The 16,282-nt window shown below is 45.2% G+C and overlaps 1 protein-coding gene across 1 annotated transcript in view; it reads left to right on the forward strand.

The window, feature by feature from the left end:
• The window catches only part of LOC142559665 (uncharacterized), a 221,859-nt gene that overhangs the window by 22,543 nt on the left and 183,034 nt on the right, over window positions 1-16,282 (forward strand). Inside the window, exon 2 of the mRNA XM_075671234.1 lies at window positions 4,869-5,055. The gene's annotated coding sequence lies outside the window, so the exon portion shown is untranslated. The remainder of the gene's footprint in view (window positions 1-4,868; window positions 5,056-16,282) is intronic.

Here is a 16,282-nt window from a genome sequence, read left to right on the forward strand (position 1 = left end):
GTGCGAGAACCACCAACATCTGATACGAGAGCGCACTTATGCGACAGAATAAAAAAAAAAAGACATATTCAGCACTGTACAAGGTTAAAGAAGGCACACTAATGCACTGTGACGCCAATGACTGTATGAAGAAAGCTTCCGATAACTTTCGGGCTGGGCTATCACGGCTCTTCTCCAAAATCGTAGTATCACGAAACATGGCTTTGCACTTGTATATTTTACAATGTTGAGCCAAATGGGAACCTGTGCCTGTCGGTATGGAACGCTCAGCTTCTCTAAGGCGCTCGTTAACACAGCGGCCTGACTGCCCTACATACACTTTGCCACATGACAACGGAATCTTATATACCACACCGACGCTGCAATCTACAAACTTCGCGTGGTTCTTTTCCCAATCCAGCTTTTTACTTGCTTTAGAAATACGGCTGCACAACATTGTCAATTTCCGAAGAGTAGAAAACACTACCGGAATTGGTATCTAGTGGCCACATTCCTTAGATTGTGAGCCACTCTATGGCAATACGACACAAATTCAGGCCTCTTCTTTTGTGTAACACAGTTACTTTTGTGCCACTTCCTTTTTAATTTCTGAAGCTATACCTCAGAGACTGACGTCACCGCCATATTTGGGTAACCCGCAGCCTGCAGCCTTTTTAACTGTGCAATGAAACTCTGGTTCGCAGTGCGATTACAGGATTTCATTAACGAAGATTATAGACACATCAAAGCAATGGCGCGTTTCACAATCTTTGAGTGCGAAGACACATAAAGTAAAAGTTCCTTACGTGCACGTGGCGAGTACATCCAACAGGCGTGGCCTGTCTGTACGGATAGCTGCAAATCTAAAAACTGGAGTTTACCGTCCCTAGATAGCTCATGTGTGAAAGTTAAACCTTTGCCATTGTCACGGAATAGAGTTAAAATATCAGCTACCGTAATGGCGCATTCGTTTCTATTCTGTTTTATCACAACAAGAAAATGGTCCACATATAAAAAAATTTGAACCGAATCATTGTTTAAAGCACTCTTAACAGCGCGGTCAACAAACGATAAAAAAATATTACAAAGAGCAGGCGCAACACATGAAAGAATACACACACCATTTTTCTGAGTAAACAGGTTATTTTCGAACCAGATAAAAGTTGCACTTACATAAAATTTGAGAAGGGACATGAAATTTTCCGAGGACCCCCTCCCCCCCAAACCGGTTGCATTACGAAAATCTAGCTCGCCACTTTCTTCGATGCACGTCATCACACTAGGAAATAGCTCATCGTGCGATATTGAGTAATAAAGATCTTCGACGTCAACAGAAAAAAATGTCGGCTACTGAATGGTTGTCTTCCAGAAAGGAAACAACATCGAAAAAATTCTTTATGCCATAAGGATTATCAATAGTTAAATGCTTCAACTGTTTTTGCAAAAAGCGGCTAACTAACACCTGCCAACAGTTGTTTTCACTTAATATTGTACTGAAAGGCACATCCGGTTTGTGCATTTTTGCAGGGAAAGAAACCTCTAGAGCAAGCACCTTACATTGTTTGACATCTTTCACAATCTTGGTGAGGCCTATATTTTCCAACAAAGAAACGGCTTTGCATTTTACCTTCTGAGCTTTCTCGTTTGCCAAGATGAAGTTCAGAACGAAGCGCATGTTCCTCTAGATTCTGCTGTCTATAAAGGAGTGACGCAATAAAATGATGTCAGTTGAGAGTAGCGCCTTGTCCTGGTCGTCTTTCTTGTGTCCGTTGTTTTGCGCTAAACAAAGTAATTATGGATTGGCACCAACTAGCCGGCCAACGCATTGTGCTGAACTATCTTTCACACTAGAGCCACAATTAAAGCGTCAACGTGCGTACTATAGTGACGTCATTCCTGCCGCCGTCCATTCCTCGCACCGTCCAGGCTTTCAAAACGTACTCCTAGGCTATAGCAGTGCTAATAGCTGGACGCGGCCATTCAGGCTAGGGCAAGCTAGACGTGTGGTAAAGCCGGCTTACGGAATTTCGCCATATCGTCCATTGAGCTGGTAACACGTTTCGCAGTTGTTGGAGAGAATACAAATACGCCTCGAAACAGCGCTGACCAGGCCCCCGCTCAGATCAAAGATCCAATCTTTCATTGAATATACGCTACTAATTCGAACATCAATCCATTTATCTTGTCTTCCTTCGCAGTGGCTTATCGTTTGCGGAAGACGATACAAATTGCAGTGAGGTAAACGGGAATATTAGGCTTAGCTGGGGGACCAAGTGGAGAGATTTGAAACATGTTTAGGCAGGGCAAACTGATGACTGGATGTGAATCCCGCGAAAAAGTCAAATATGAGCCCAGCTTCAGCTTGCGGCCCATAAACAGCTCAACACTTATTGGTTGTGTTCACCAGTTCACGTAGCACATTTGAAATCAAAGCTGTGTGGCCTGGCTGAGGTAACATTCTGCTTGTGTTTTATTTTTTTAGATCCTGCATCCTGCAATCTACTGACCTTGCGTGTCCGTCCTTCTACTTTATTTCATTTGTGTATGGCCTATGACGCTAGAAGCAAAAAAATCCGAGGACACCTAAGCACTTATGAGTTGTGAATGCGAATGCATTATTGTCCAATTGAAGGTCGCTGAGCGGTCCTTCGAGTTATGAATTCCTCGCGGACAAGTGAGCCCGTAGGGTCGCTTGGCCAGTTTAGCCCAGTGGGTAAGATGCTGGACTTGAGCGTGGGGTCGTAGGATTCGGAACGCACTACTGCCAACTATTTTCCTTTCGAATTTGTTCTGTTTTTTATCCATTGGTTTCTTTGTAACGATTACCAAGGGGAAGTTAGAAGGCAGACGAGAGCGTGCGCGGACAAGGAACGCGCGGATCACAGAGGCTCCTGAGAGCGAGAGCGACGGTGACGTGGCGTCGCGGCGATGCCCCCTCCCCTCCCTCAATGCCGCTTGCAGGCTCCGTCGAGGCCCGAGCCAGCAAGCGCGAGCCAGCTTCACGAGCGCGAGGCGCACTCGGGACGTGGAGTCGCAGCTAATGGGAAGTTTCGCTGTTACAAACGCCACCTCTTTGGCTTAACGGGCCATGTGACGCTTTCGCGTTAAGAGGAAGCTTTAGCTCGGGTGCTCCTATCTAAATACATGTAAAAGGAGAATTCGTATTTCTCGGCAACCACTGCACCAAATTTGACGAGGTTTGTTGCATTTAAAAGAAAAGCTTAAAATCTCGTGAGTGTTGGTTTCGAATTTTTGAGTTAGTTCATCAATTTTTTATTAAAGATCGGCAAAAATAGAAAACATAACTATCAAGTTTACAACTCTGTAACTCAACAACGAAAAAAGGAAATACAATTCCGTGAATTGCACCTAACAGTACATTTAAAGCCGGCAAAATTGACATGTTACACATGAATATAAAAAAATTGTAATATGGAAATACAGCTTTTGCAGAACCCTTGTAACCAGCGTAACAAATTCACGTAAGATGTAAAATGACTATTCGAATTTGTTCGCTTTCAATTATCTAATGGATGCCGTTTTCAGAACCGCGATATCTGTCCTTGATGCAGAGCCATGAATTCGCAAACTTCGTGCTTCTATGTTTTTCAAACGGTCGAATATTTGAAAAGCTTTTAAACAAAATTCAGGCCCTAAATCGAAATTCCGCATCCAACAGTCACTTGAATTTAGCTTTCTCTTTCAAATGCAACAAACTTCATTAAAGTCGGTCCAGGGGTTATCTCAGAAAAACGTTTTTGTGTTTTACATGTATTTGAATAGGCCGCGTTGGAGTTGGGCCCGAGCTAATGTTTCCTCTTAAAAGAAATATCTGAAGAATGCTGAAGCGCTGATGGACATGAAAAAAATGAAAACGAAACAATTATTGAAGGGCGTAATGACACGCTTAGGAGTGAGGTAAAAAAATCGCCGGATACAACGTTTATGTAGGAATCGGTGTTAAGAGAAATTTTCATTGATGTTTGCGCAAATGTTCCAGCAAATATTGTGAAAGAACTTTAGGTATAATGACCGACATGTTTGCAGAAAATGAGTAAAGCAGAATGTAATGTGACGCAAGTGTAACGTTAATGACGCTAATGAAGTGACGTGCTTAACCAGACGTAACGTGATAGGGGCTTCAAATTGCCTATTCGGGCACATACCCACGGCACATATCCCACTGCCAAAATTGTTGTTTGCTAGGCAAGAAGGCTTCCAAACTGTGCTTCTAAAACTCTAACATGTATGCGTTCAGAATTTGTGAAAACCTCTTTCACACATTTCTTCTTTGTTTTTCCTTGGTTGTTCTTCGACGTGAAACGTCTTTCATTTCCGTCAGAACAGGGGGTCAGCGCATGCTAAAACAGTACGTAAAGTTGCATGTATGTAAGTTAAAAAACGTTGTGACGTGTAGTGTCGAAGAGTGACACTAGGTGCCCCTACTTTGTGTGTGTCTAACAAGCCATCAAGAGATGGCGCCACCTTTGACTGTGTACATATGTGAGTGCATCTTCGAATAAGCTAGTCTTGCGTGGCATGGGCTGACGTGGTATCCCTTGTTCTCGATCGTGCTGTGCGCCAGCACGAGAGAACTTATGTCGCTTACATCTTTGCAACCGTAATGGCCATGTGACTTGCTTTTGGTATCGTTGTGTAGATCGAGGACACCCTTGCTAGAACATGCATGTGTCACGTGTCAATCGCAGCTAAACTTAGCCTCTCGCTCTGCCACTCAGAGAGGCGTAGTTGAACACGACGTCTGTCGATCCGAACAGAAGTGTTCTTGTTTCAGAGAGCTCACTATGCCATAGTCGGTGTAACCCGTCAAAATCCAATATGTGCTCATTACGAGTTATAGGCGCTTACAAGTGTGTGATTTGTTTCAGAAATCTGACGGCTGCTCGGCTGTGGCGCCTCTGCGTCTAACACGCAGAGTCCAGAGATTGTGTGAAGAGGTTCGGGCCAATTCGTGCCCACCACCTTTGACCACGACGGGCCAACTATGAAGAGAGAGTGAGCACGATTGCAAGATTGGGGGGATCATGGGACCTCCACTAGCTGCCTCATAAGCAAGTGAGCTTTGTTTGTAACGTGCGAATTAATGACACATGGGCATCTGTTAACATTGCTTCCGTACCTTAGTGCCCATGCACCACCAGCAGCAATCACAAGGTGTTTCAAGTACACCACTACGGCTGTGTCCCCGATACAGCCTACCCGATGTTTTTCCCCTATGTTACAGCTGACTAATTCGTTTTTTATAAATTCTCTTATTTAACTTGTTTCATTTCTATTTTTGTCCATTTTTCTTGTTTTTCCTCGACCGCCTGTTTTGTGACTTGTGGCGCACAGGTTTGCGCTTTTTCATGAGGTAATAATAATAATAATAATAATAATAAGCGCTTAAATGATATTGCGCGACATAAGAAACGACACGGACGTGAAAGAAGGCGACACTTCTTTCACGTCCGTGTCGTTTCTTATGTCGCGCAATATCATTTAAGCAATGGATTACCAACTTGCCCGGAATGCTGCTCTAAATAAGCGCTCCTTACAGGTGGTTAACCAGCGAAGCTGAGAAGTGCGACCCCGGCGTTTATCGTTGAGTTAATAGTGACGGTTCATTAAACGACGGCTTGGTAGGCTACCGATTCCTCGGTACGCAGTTGCTGCTTGCGCTCGGCTGCACGAGCCTGCTTTTGTGCCCGGGCTGCAGCATCGGCACGCTGTAGACGAGCTCGTTCCCGGTTCTACTCGCGGCGTTGCTGATCGAAAGCTGCCTGCTCTTGAGGAGAACGTGTGACGCGTGGCCTACCCATTTCGGAGCCGGAGAGAGTCTGCTGCGCGCGTGCTCGGCATCGACGGAGAGCAACGACGCCACTACTGGCGCAGCCAAACGTGCGCCTCTCTTTTTCTTTGACGCATGTAATGCTTTTAGCTCCCGTTGTCGGCGACCTTGAGTCCAAAGCCAGAGCCGTTATCGGAGCACTCAAACGAGAACATAAGAGCTAGTTGCGAGAACAAAATGAGATCATCCGAGCAACTAGTAGAGACCGCATTACATACGCTAGTTACTCCCCAAACAAGTTACAAGAAAATGTATTTCCCCCGAGTTCTTCGAAATGTTTGTCTACAATATCACTCAAGCTGTAGCTTCTAGTATGCAGAAGTCTTTATTTGTCAATTCCATTAGCGACGTTCAAAATGCAGATGCAGGGCACTATACACTTGATTGTCATCTTTTCGCGCCGAGACAGAGTTGCCTGTGCTCTTTTCAACCCCAGCGGTCAGTAAGGTCCGGGGCGCGACCAGCGCCCGTCCGGCGCGCCGGCAGCGCCTGTAGCATCCGGCGCACCACGATGGTTGATTGACCGAGTAGAGACTTGCAATGAGGTTCTGTCTGTGACAGGAAACTATAGCGTTCATACGGACCAGTGCACAGTATGGCCTGGTGCAGTGTGGCTGGTGAGGTGTAGCATTGGGAACCTGCACTACACCCCTTTTAAGACTGTGGCTAGTATCATCTGCAACCATACTGCTTTGTCAGTAGCCATTTTATACTTACATGTACCCTCCATTATGGGAGAGCCAGGAGTTTCTTTTTTTTTGCGCAATGCGCATTTGGTTGCGCCGGAGGAGTTTTCGGCGTACAGGCGACAGACGGACGGAAGAATCGGCTAGCCACATACAGCTTCGCTGTAAAAGAAATATGCATGACCGACAGTGGAATTAGCCTCTGCCTTCGAGCACAGCAGCCCAACGTTCCAACCACTATGCCATGACCACTCGTACGCGCTTCTGTTGTTCACGGTAAGGGTTGTAACAGCGCACCCAAGACAAGGACAACGGAAGGAATAAAACGATGACACGGCGCTGACTCTCAACTGATTTTTTATTGAAGATATGTCTAACATATATATATATATATAGGTGCCATTTGATAACCATGGCATGCACAAGATACAGATATGCGTCGAGGCAATTGTGACAAACTGACGCACAATCAAAATTGATATAGGTAACGCTGTCCCTTATTGTCATAAAGAGTGATAGACGGCTCACTGATACACGCTTTGTCCCTAATCTTTATATTGTGAGCTTCGGCGATTTCTCTTGTCAATTGGCTTAAGTGTTTAAAAACGACACTAGTTTTTTTTTTTTTAATTCAGGCCGACAACAACACGACTTGCAATGCTCCGGGAGATGTAGTGGCGCAACCCCTCGAAGAGATATATCTCATGCTCCCGAAGTCGAACATTCACACATCGCTTCGTTTGTCCCACGTACTCTCGACCACAAGATAATGGAATGGCATACACAACCTGCTTAGCACAATTGATGTACCTGTTCACATGTTTGACAGTGCATTTTCCCTTCACTTGCTTTTCCTTCAGCAAATTATCAAGTAACAGGCATATGCGACCTATCTTATGTTTGGCAGAAAAACGCGCATTAATGTTGTACCTTGAACCAACGTTCTTAAGCCCGTGCACTAGCTTGTGTACATACAGTACAACTTCGTTTTTTTTTCTCTTTTTTCTTCTAATTTGGTTTGAATACCTTGGTTATTTATGCTCTTGACGCTCACGCTTCGAGACGCTGTGTTAGACTGCACCCCGACTCCGGAAAATTGGCCCGCATTCCCCTCTACTTTCCTTGCTGCAGCTAACGCTTCGTAGAAGCTGTGCGACGCTGTACCGCCATGATGATGGGTTCAGGTCTATGAGGTTTTAAACAGGGGTGGGTAAACATTAGAAGTTTCGAATACGAATCGAATACTGAACAGACACTGTTCGAGTTCGAAGAGAAAATGTGCCGTATTTTACAATATTCAAAACTAACCAAATATTTCGCAACAACAACAGTGTTAGTTCGGTTACTGTTCTCCACCTGCTAAATAAGGTATCGCAAATTATAAGAAATGAAACAAGGACGCATGTTTTTCAAGCAATAGCAGAAGAAAAGAAATAGGTAAAGCAAACTTTGTTTTTGGTTTCGCGCTGGAACCCTACATGACAACCTGGGATTTTTCCATGTGTAGGGTCTTTCATTTACTGTTTCTTTTTTTCAGTGCAGTCATGTAGCAATTTTCATTTAAGCTACAACATGTGATGTTACCTTTTCAAAAAACCGTTTGCGTGTGTCTAAGGCACGGACGAGTCATTCAGTAGCTTTTCGTTTGTTCATTTTTCCCCAACTTACCATATGTTTTCGGCAACCATTTATTTAGCGTTCCTGAAAAGCCAGTCATACAACAGCTATTTTTTTTTTCTCGAAAAGGTTACTAATAACCAAACTCTACAGTTGTTGAAAGGCTATTCGTGCATCTTCAAAAATATTTAGTGCTATTGTGTTTGAAACTGATCCTTTGTCCCTGATAGCTGTCTTTCTTACACCTGTCAGCACACGCATGGCAGCTGATTATACCCAACGTAATATTACTGCTGTAAATATACCGAGTGTTCCACAGAACACTTTCAAAATTTCTTAGAGGTTGCTTGTGGCAAATAGCGCAATTCCAGTTCATGAGGTGGTCTATTCGAAGCGGCGGACACTACTTGCACAAAAAATTGAAATGCATGATCAACAACTATTTAACGAACATTCACTAATTATGTTTTAACTAATTAACCTATAGTCCATATTGCAATCCACAAATTCTAACCGTAGAGTTCGCAATTAGGCGCATCCACTTGGAACGATTTCTCAGGGCGGCGCCAGTTTCGAGATATTAATTCCCAAACTTTGCGGAGAAATGCCCTAGCGTTCCAGTTACTTTCTTAACGATATGTCATTTTACGCATTCAAGCACAAAAGTGCAGGTACCGCACTTCAACTTGCACTGTACCAGAACGGAACTAGTGCAGGAAGAGAAGCGAAATCGAAGAGACGTCTTGCAAAAAACTTTCTTGTAGAAAATTCACGTCTGCGGCCACTTTACAAAACGCCGGAGTGTAGACGCCACCATGTTCGATCATCGACACCGTTCGTTATTGAAAAATTTCGAGCGACGATCTACGACTGTAGCATCACGAATAAGATAAACACGGTAAAATGCTGTAAATATGAAGGCTGCAAGATCAATGAACAGCGTGGTGGCTGTTCCTGATCTATCTGATTCCAGTCGACAGCAACCTATGCAACTTAGTACCCTTAAAGGTATTGAAAGGGCATTTTGTACTTTACACCTTTAGTTATAACCATTTAGCACATATTTCACTCAAAACACCCTATAGTAAGAGTGCGTGCGAAAAATCAAAACAATAACATTTAACACCCTGAAGAAGGATTAAGACCCTGTACGAAAGGATTCACATGTTCCCTACGGTTGAAAACTATCCTTGCAGCTATATGACTGCTAGGTTTCAAGAGTAACGAACGCGTTTTATGCTGGAGCAAGATAGCAAGGTGGTTAGGATGCATCGTACTTTCTGTAAGAGAGCAAAAGCAACACGAACCAAAAGAACATGACAAAATGGCGCTGACTCACAACTGATACTTTATTCAGGAACTTCACACACTTCTGTGGAAACTGAAGTCCAAAAAATTCGGACATGTGCCGGACACATGGTACTGTTCGATGATGCAATTATCAGGATTGATATAAATAGCGAAATTCTTTCTAGTGAAGGATGACCGATCGTTCACTGTGCCCTCCCTAACCTTTATGTTTTATGCTTCTGCTTCTTCTCTGGCCATGTGGCTTGCGTGTTCAAAGTTAATACAAGTTTCATTACAGATAGGAACACGGCTACGTGATTTGCAATACGTACAGAGGAAGATGTAGCGGCGCCGCCTCTTGTAGAGAGAACACATGCTCTCTAAGACTAACATTAACGCAGCGCTTCTTTTGTAAAACATATCGTTACCACACGACAGATGAACGACACACACAACTCCTTTTGCACGTGCGATGCATTTACTGACATGGTTCACTGTACATCTGCCCTTTGCCTGCTCATACGTTAGTATTTTTTTCAACTTCAGAGCATATGTCTCCTACCTTATTTCTTGCAGAAAACGGTACATCCACACCGTACTTGGAACCAACGTTCCTTAAGACATGCGCCATTTTATATATGTACGGAATTACCACAGGTGTTTTTTTATCCGCTCAATTTGATCACATTTATATTTCTTATGGGCGCACTTAATGCCGGAAACCTCGCCTTCACAAACAGAGGTAATGGCAGGGCTGGGAAAACCAGCGCCCACTAAACACTTGATCCGTGCATTAAAGGCTGGCTTGGACATGCGTGAACAAGATTGCTTTAGTGCTACGTTCAGTACAGTAGTTTCCTCTTTGCAATCTTTGAATGGCCAGGATCATAGCTCAGGATTGGTTTCATCGATATAGGTTCATACTGCCAACAACGGTAGCGCTCACCAAAAGTTAAACGAATGTCAAGGTACTGAAGTTGCTTATTTTTTGAAACCTCGAACGTGAAGGTCAGGTCCACACCGTATTCTTTAAAAACGTTCTAAACACTGTAAAGAAAGGCGAGACCAACATCACCATCGAATAAAACCAAAAAGTAATCAACATAACGTAAAACAACACACGAAAGCTTTCAGAGGTGATGCCCTAGTTGTCTGTCAATAAATACCAGAACAACGTCACTGATAATAGGTGTCACAAAAACCTATGCGAACGCCAGATTTTCATACAAAAACATTATCTCGCCAGGAAACGAACGTAGACGCCAAATAAAAAGACAACTCAAGAAAGGCTTCTATTGAAATACCGCACCCATCTGTGAAGCCTTGTTCGTCATTGGCATTAATCATGCACTCTTTTATGCACTTACGAACCCGAGCAGGTGGTCGACAGTAGCACAGGTAATACGGTGCCTTTTCGGAGTTCATAATCACTAAAATACAGTCTTTCGCGGCTACTATGACATGTAACTTATTTTCACACAGAAAATTGACAAGCGGCTTCGTCAAGTCCATGCACTGCCTGACCTACTAACAGCAGGGTGTGAAACTGGGCTAGTTGGTATTCCACGCTGAAGTGATTAGCGCAAGAGTGGACACGGGACACTAAAAAGACGGCAAGGACAAGCGCAGACTTCCAACTGGTGTTTATTACAAAAAAGGTACGTATGTATACTCTCGCGCACTTGATCATAAGCAGTTGCAATCGCGCAAGAGAACATGGTGATCACAAATAAACAAGATCGCACCATGGCCAGGCCAAGGCTTAAGGCGGCCTCCCACATAATTGTCCTAGCTTGTCGCCATTTTATTGTCCCGTGTCCACTCTTGCGCTGGTCACTTCAGCTACTAAAAAGCGCCTGCGCGACCCGACACACACCTGGAACGTCCCTCCTCATTGGCGGCCCTTGAGACGGACCTCACTGTGGCCACCTTTTCGAGGAGTGTCAGGTAAGGTTTGAAGCAAAACTACTGGCCGAGACCCGACGCGCGTTTCTGGTACCCCGAATTTCACGTCGTGGTAAGGTTGAGCACCTTTGGTTCTGATTTTGCTTTCTCCTTCACTGGAAAGACTACTGTGCCAAAGGAATTGGCTGGTAGCGTCAGCTGTGTGGCGCCACTGTCTATATTGGCGTATGTGTTGGGGTCCACCCGAAGTTCTTGCACAGGCGATTCTCAGGAAGTGTTTGAAAGTTCGCATTTGGCGCCACCATTCATATTTAGGAATTTGTAAAAATCTTCTGGAATGTTTCTCCGAAGGCTAAAGTGATCTGCACTTAGCCCGTTGACCGTCTGGAAAGAGAGAGAGAGATAAATGAGACGCGAAAGGCAGGGAGGTTAACCGGAAGGTAGATATCCAGTTTGCTACCCTGCACTGGGGAAGGGGAAAGGGGAAACAGAAATAATAATAATAATAATATTTGGGGTTTTACGTGCCAAAACCACTTTCTGATTATGAGGCACGCCGTAGTGGAGGACTCCGGAAATTTTGACCACCTGGGGTTCTTTAACGTGCACCTAAATCTAAGCACACGGGTGTTTTCGCATTTCGCCCCCATCGAAATGCGGCCGCCGTGGCCGGGATTCGATCCCGCGACCTCGTGCTCAACAGCCGAACACCATAGCCACTGAGCAACCACGGCGGGTAGGGGAAACAGAAAGATTGAGAAGAAATGCACATGCAAAGAAAAAGAAGGAGATGAAAAAACACTTAAAAAGGAACGCAGGAGTGTCAGAGTCATTCTAACGGGTCACTTGGCCGGAGGAACTTCAGTAGTGTCTTCGTCGCCTTCTGGTGTGAAAACCGCATCAGCCGGCGCTCTAAGATTGCTCAAAAAGTAGCCGGTCGTCCGTTTTACATACTACGAAGCCACCCAAGCCGTACACACGCATGCGGCAATCTAGGCAGCCAAACTGGCTGGGTTCTGAAAGCTTGCGTTAACACAAAGAGCCCTCTGTACCAGAAATAGGCTGCATCAAGACATCAAGGTGGGCGATCGTTGTTTAGGAGTCATCGTTGGTTACAGTTACGGCGTAGACGTACTGTTTTCTGCAAGAAATAAGGTCGGACACATCTTCTTTAGATTTGGCAAAATGCTAACAGCTAAGCAGACGAAAAGCAGATGTACAGTGAACCATGTCAACAAATACATCGCGTGTGCAAAACGAGTTGTGTATGTCATTACTCTGTCGTGTCACGGCCGCTGGATAAGAAAAAAAAAATGTGCGGACAGCCACGTGCATCGAAAACGCTGTCATCCGCCGCGGCGCCATCAGTCGCGGATTGTTGTCTGGGATCGGCATTGAAAATGCGTGAGGAATGCGCCTCGAACACCGTTGCCCGTGGAAACCGAAGCGCCCCGTCCCCGACCGCTAGTGCCGTTCGGCCAAGGCAAGCGGCCGAGAATGCAACTACGGCTGAGACATTCGCTCCTACTGCAGGCCGCCTGACGTGGCAGGTCGCACCTTTTCTTTTCTTTTTCTATATCCAGTGGCCATGGTCGTGTGAATGAATGTGTTGGACAAAGAAAGCACTGCGTTAATGTTCGTCTTGGAGAGACATGAGTTATCTCCATAAAGTGCTGCACTGCTACATCTTCGTTTGTATAGCAAATAACGTGGCTGCGTTCCTATTCTTATTGGAATTTTAATTATTTTCAAACACGCAAGCCAGGTGGCAAGTGAAATAGCAGAAGCATACAATATTAACATTAGGGGGCACATGTTTAAGTGAACCATCGCTCACTCTTCGCGAGAAAGAATTTCGCTATTTATATCAGTCCTGATAATTACATCGTCAAAAAGCCCTGCGCATGTCCGGGCTTTTTGGAATTCGGTTCCTATTTAACTATGTGAAGTTCCCGAATAAAATATCAATTGGGAGTCAGCGCTGTGTTGTCGTGTTTTTCATCCTTTTCTACGGTTTGCGTTTGCTCTTTTACGAAAAGTACAATAAACGCATTTTCTTCAATATAAGATGTGGCTTTGTGCAAGGTTTCTCATGAAATGAAGCAGTTGGAGTTTCTAGACAATTTATACATATAGATAACAATATTTGAAGAGCTGAAACGTCGCTTCCGCATGGCGCTGTGGTTAAGATGTCTGGTTTACACCTGAAGTACTGGGATTCAAATTCACTTTCATGCATTTCTTTTTAAACTATTGAAGGGTGAATTGCTTGCCCTTGGATGTCCATTTACGTAGTAATACTAATAACGAGCTCGTAAACAATGAAAACTATGACGCGCTGAGGACGACATTTTTTGTACTTCGCTTCTACTTAAGCTAAACACGCTTCCTTAAAGGGAAGCTGAAACACTTTTGGAAAAAAATGAGTTCTCTGCGGCATTCTACAGTTTTGAGTCCCCTGAATACGAATATCTGTTTCAAAAAGGGCGGAAACAAGCGCAAGCGGCTGTTTTTTCATGAAAACGCGCACCAGCGCCTCAGGGTATCGCGCGAACGCCGCTGTTGCCCGTGATTGGTCGGGGCTGCTGTGACATCATTCGCGGCAGTCGCCGGTCGCGCCGCCGTTTCAGAGCGTAGCACGCTGTTCTGTTCTGGCTTCATAGCTGAGTTGTAAGCATTATGGAATGTTCTCGCTGTCTCGGACAGCTTGTATTTTCGCCGTACATGTTCGAACCGACAGCCGATACGGAAAACGATGGCGGCAACGGCGGCAACAACGATGTTGAGTATGCCAAAAGCGAGAGCGATGTGTGCACCTTCTCGCGCATTGGAAATCTTAGCTGGTACGCATGGCTTTTTTTTTTCATGTAGCTGCACGTTCCAATGACGGGAGAAAAATGGCCAGGCTTAGCTTGGTTAAGCCAAGAATGCGTTGCATATTGCGCGGTCAGGTGGTGGCTGCGGCAGCGCGCGACCGCGCGAGTTGGAGCCCAGCTTTTCCTCCGTGACGTCACGCGCCGGCGCAGCGCCCCTAGCGGGAGGAGCGGGAGTCAGGTGGTGGCTGCGGCCGCGCGCGACCGCGCGAGTTGGGGCCCAGCTTTTCCTCCGGCTGTCGTGACGTCACGTCACGTGGTTGCGCTAAAGGTCAATGGTGGCTGCCCGGCCGCGCCCAAGGGCTGAACTGAGTGATTGCAATATGCAACGCATAAAAATGCGCTAAAGTGTCACTGCTGGAAGAATGCCGAAGCACTAACTTCTCATTAGATTCTAAACACGGGTGCAATGCCGCGATGTCAAGCACCTTGCCGCTGCTTGTCTAAAGTCCCGTGGTTTTTTGAGCGTTGATACACGATCGCGAACATAAGTGCCGCGTTTCAAAGCGCGCACATGCAGTGCTGCGAGGTACAGTCATAGAAGTTGCTTATCATATACATCCAGAGATGGCCAAAGGTATTATATGTGCAATATTCATACTATGGTTCGACGACTTTGCGATTGTGGCTCAATCAAGAATCGGTATGCGTGCTCCTTGCTAGTGTTGACATAAAGATAATAGGCAGTTTTAGCACCGCCGCGTGGTAAACACGATAACTGCAACCGTACGTCGAATGTCACTAGGCAAGCCTATACTCCATTTCATACCTCAGGTACAACGCTGTGGAAGCTACGCACGAAGTCCGGTCACCAAAATTTATCACTGCGCGCGTCTCCGTCTATGCTTCGCAGCGTGCCAGCGGCGTTTGCTCGCGCGAGCACGCACGTGAAGCTTCCGCGACGGGCTGCAATCAAAAAATGCCGAAAAGAAAATTGATTTAAAAGAAGTGTTAGCAGCCGTATAAGTATACGGATTGTTTCTATGGGTAAATTCTTTTTTTTTTCATTCAGAACTGAGCTTATATATGAAAAATTTTCTAAAAAATCGGGTCAAGAAACACCGAACTTTTTCTAAGTGCGAACGCAGCCACTGCAAGAAGTATCTCAAGCCTCCACAGCGTTGCACCTGATGTGTGGAACGGAGTATAGCAACGCTAGCAACAACGCGTTTCCGAATTTGTCGTAAGACTATCCGGCTATCGCGGAAATGGTCCGAGCACAGCACAGTTGATTTCGTCGGCACGAACTTATCTCTCCTCACCGCACTGCGCTGCAAGCTTCTTGTTTCTAATTTTCTAAAAAATCGGGTCAAGAAACACCGGACTTTTTCTAAGTGCGAACGCAGCCACTGCAAGAAGTATCTCAAGCCTCCACAGCGTTGCACCTGATGTGTGGAACGGAGTATAGCAACGCTAGCAACAACGCGTTTCCGCATTTGTCGTAAGACTATCCGGCTATCGCGGAAATGGTCCGAGCACAGCACTGTTGATTTCGTCGGCACGAACTTATCTCTCCTCACCGCACTGCGCTGCAAGCTTCTTGTCCTTCGGGAACCTGTGAAACACCACATCGTCTCGCCCGCCTGTGTTCGCGCAGCCGAATGCTGCACAGAACGAGGGCATGTTGGGCTTTCAATAGATGCAGCGCCAAAAGTGACGGCACACAGGAAGAAATACAGACAGGACAAGGCGCTACTTGCAACTGTTTATTGAAATGACAGATGGCTGATTATATAGCCACGAGGAGAGGGGAACAAAAAAGAGGGACACTGAATATGTGAATGCGCACGTGCGAGAACACTGAAGATAAAGGGAATCACGCTTAATCTAAAACTTGTCTAAAAACATGCTTTCATTCGTGTATATATTCAAAGACCGGGTTCTGACACAGTTGTCCCCTCTTTTCTTAATCTCGTTGGCCTCCAACAATTCACGCGCAACAGAATCTTTACTTTTATACATGATTGTCGTATCATGAAGCCTTGCTTTACATACTTGTTCATCCTCATTCACTCAGGCCTTGCAATGAAGCGGCAAGTTTGAACCATATCCATTTTTCATTGAAAGCTTATGCTCCCGCA

The sequence above is a fragment of the Dermacentor variabilis genome, chromosome 10, assembly GCF_050947875.1.
Source record: "Dermacentor variabilis isolate Ectoservices chromosome 10, ASM5094787v1, whole genome shotgun sequence".
NCBI lineage: Eukaryota > Metazoa > Arthropoda > Arachnida > Ixodida > Ixodidae > Dermacentor > Dermacentor variabilis.